Source organism: Montipora capricornis, chromosome 4, assembly GCF_036669925.1.
Source record: "Montipora capricornis isolate CH-2021 chromosome 4, ASM3666992v2, whole genome shotgun sequence".
NCBI classification, from domain to species: domain Eukaryota; kingdom Metazoa; phylum Cnidaria; class Anthozoa; order Scleractinia; family Acroporidae; genus Montipora; species Montipora capricornis.
In genome coordinates this window covers 9,863,980-9,867,570 of record NC_090886.1, presented here as the reverse complement: position 1 = coordinate 9,867,570, position 3,591 = coordinate 9,863,980, and the positions used below count along the sequence as shown (strand labels likewise).

The 3,591-nt window shown below is 39.6% G+C and overlaps 1 pseudogene; it reads right to left on the bottom strand.

Moving 5' to 3' along the window:
• Nucleotides 1-951: 951 nt before the first annotated feature.
• Nucleotides 952-1,887, bottom strand: LOC138046063 (uncharacterized; annotated as a pseudogene).
• Nucleotides 1,888-3,591: the final 1,704 nt, after the last annotated feature.

The window sequence follows — 3,591 nt, the reverse complement described above, 5'->3', positions numbered from 1 at the left end:
AACAGTTTGTGACATGATCCCTTTTTCCATATTTGGTTTGTACACAAGGCCTGGTTTTGTGATTAAAAGTTGTGCATCGCCATCTTGATCTGCCTTTCTTCACTGTCTCCGATTTATTTGCAAATACACAGCAATGTGTGCTGACTTTTAGGCAGACAATTCCTAGTGAAACCATTTAAGTTAAAACCTGTGTTGCCCACTAACTGCTCTGAAAATGGCACAGAGTCACTTTCTATTTCATGCTTGGGCCACCACACATACACTATGATTCTTCAACGTCCAAAGATGCTGATTCACAACACGATTTATTTGCCAATTCTCTATGTCAGAATTCGTCTAATCCACCATTCCCCGGGGCAAATGACTGTTCAAAAGTGATTCCGTGCTCTTGTTTTCCTCCACCCTTTCACGAGACAAGGAGGGTTTCACTTGGTTTCATTGATGGACGGGAACATACAAGGATAAAATTTTAGGTTTTCGCTAATTATAGCAATTGTCTTTCGTGCCATTTTAAATCAAGGACAGTTGGCACAGTTTACATGAGGGATGAGTTCGTAAAAACGTCAAAGTAATGCGAAGTTGGAAGACGACGTTTTCGAAGACGCCGTCGTCGTCCTTCTTGAAACGAGTCTTAAGTCAATGGGTCAATGTGTCATGAGTCAATGAGTCAGTGAGTTAGTGCAGTTAATTAAACCCTAAAATGAAAGCTAAAATTTCAGAGTGCTTTGACCTAATCACTGAAACGAGGGCTTAGGCTTAATCAATAAATTATTGCTATATTGACTGTGAGTTTCGTTGACTCATGACTCCTGACTCATTGACTTTTTGACTCATAAAACATGGGACCTCACTTGAACCTTCCCAGCTGTGACCACGTTTCTCAAGTTTGGATGTTGCGCCATTTTCGATTGCCCGCAAATGTTCTTCATTACATTGCTTCAAGGGTGTTTTTCAAAATAAGTCCTCGATGAGACCCAGAAGGTCAATATAGAGATGTTCAGCCCCCCTTACATCATTTGCTGGCAATTGAAGATTGTGTTCTCTCAAAATCATATGGGCAAGCTCAGCGAACGATTCACCGAAAATGTCTTTCTGTATGACACAGCAAACGTCCTTTGTGACCTGCAGGTCTTCATTGGCAGTATTATGAAGGTACGACATTGCGTTTGTCACCTCTGGCAAGAAGTAAATGGTATCTGGGCGTCCGTGGGGAGACAATTCATTGCACGAGGGGCGAATCTTATGAAGGTTCCAATGTTTTGCTACACGTTCTAGCTCATGTTGCAATACTGGCAGAAAACAAAACCTTAAACATTCTACTTGCACAGGATCGTCGTCATTGTTCAAACCTTGATCTCTTAGGTCCTTGAAGTAATTGATCCACCAATCAGTCTCGCTTCTTCGGAGAAATGCCCACCAGCCTTCTATTCGTTGATTCGCAACTGAACGGCCATATAGGAAGCTTTTTCTCCCTGCAAATTCGTCGCGGTCATTTCGTCTTAAGAATCTTTGCATGGCAGCAACATGCCCATTCTCAGTACCTGCATCACCACGTTAGATGTGAGGTACTCCTCCCACTTGCTTGACACAATCATGATAGTACTTAGCGATTACACGAGGATTATTATTTGATGGACCAACCTCGAGCCACATGATACGACGGCTGTATCCATCTATCGCTCCATGTATGCAAAACCCAAATGGTTTTAGTTTATCATAGCCGTCAATGTGCCATATGTAATTTGGGCATTTGGATATATATTTTCGTCTCCGTAACTTATGGCGCGTGCGTTGACTAACTCCTTCTGGATCAAGGACTTGCAGGATTCGACAAATTGTTTCTCTATCCACTACTTTACCATGATCTAGTGTAATTCTTTGATGCATTTGGCGGTAACTTAACGAGCTTCTCCTGTGCACTAATTCCTTCTCCACAGCTGAAATAACCTCAACTGGATTACTTTGATCTCCTCTTCTCCTCAATCCTTTCCTTGCTAGAATTCCTTTAAGATATCGTAGGCTGAGCTGAATGCCATGTACAATACAAAGAAATTTCCGTGTAGCCAAATCCAAGATTGAAATACTGCTCAACGAGCGAATCTCTGCTACGTTGTCCACAGTGCAATGCATGGACGTAAGGCGGAAGAATACTTTCTGTTGTCAAAATCTTTACTGAAATATTGGAAAAGAAAGTCAGCCAAACAGCGATTTTAATATGGTTAGTATCAGGCCTTCCCGTCGCTCTAAAACCTCATTTAAGGTGTAAATATACAGTCATAACTGAAAACTTACAGTTATATATAAGTGTAAATATACATTTATAAGTGTAAATTTGCAGCTCTAATTGTAAATTTACAGTTGTTAGTGTAAATTTACAGTTATAAGTGTGAATTTACTGTTATAAGTGTAAACTTACAGTTTGTAAGTGGAAATTTACAGTTGTTAGTGGAAACTTACAGTTATAACTGTAAATTTACAGTTATAAGTGTAAACTTACAGTTGAAGTGTAAATTTACAGTTTGTAAGTGTAAATTGACAGTTATAAGTGTAAATTGACAGTTTAAGTGTAATTATACCAATACAATGTTGAATTTATATTTACAGAATAATAATTTCACCACTCAATTTCCGCATTCAAAAGATTAACAAAATAATGAAATTTGTTCTATTCTTAATTTCAATATTCACGAGGAAAAAAAATCTAGCTTTCTACAATGGCCCTAACCAGCCACCGTATATGACTGTACTTTCGCGCTAAACTTTCAAGAAGAAACGTCCTTGCTATTTTTGAGGGGGATTCGTCAATGAAATTGACAAGTTATAATATTGCAAATGACCTTTGCCCACAGTTAGCACGCGCAAGGTGACGTAAGGCCGATTGTTGATCGTTTGTACAAATTAACTTGTACTTAGCTCTTATTACTGGGTTGCCGTATGGCAATCCCAGTTGGAAAATGGGTAGATTTCTCCGTTTTATTTATTTAATTTTTTTCCATGTCGGTAAAAGTCTTGCCTGTCACTCCCCTGCTAAGTGGTGTCTTTGTGCATAGAGCCCTGCTGCGCGTATTTTCTTAAGATCGAGAGGGTGGTGGGAAATGCGTAGATTTCTCTGGTGGACACATTATAACGATAAACTTAACCGGCGTCATGTAGCGCGAATGGCGTTTTAGTGGATCTTTGAACAAAATATACCCTTATGAAGCTCAATAATGGCAAATCAATTGGATACTGAACAAGACAGGCGACAACATCGACAACAATCTGTCGCCCGTCGAGCCGTCTTTTACCAAGTGTGCTGTTATGTAGAACACTGAAGATTCGCAGGGCAGCGATAATAGTGAATTCAAAGACTAGACCAGGTGGATTGAATGGAATTTCGAGCGTTAAAATCGCTGAAAAGGTAAGATTATTGTCGAAACGATGCCGCAATTGCGTGTCTTCACCACATGTTCCTTTGATCTCACATTATTGTGTTTTCCGTCAAAATATTCGCTTGTTTTCGCTTTCGCTCGAACATATCTACCTTTATTTTATGTCCAGTGAATAGTTTTGTCCTCTGGGATGAATTTTCCGTCGAAAAATCGGTTATTT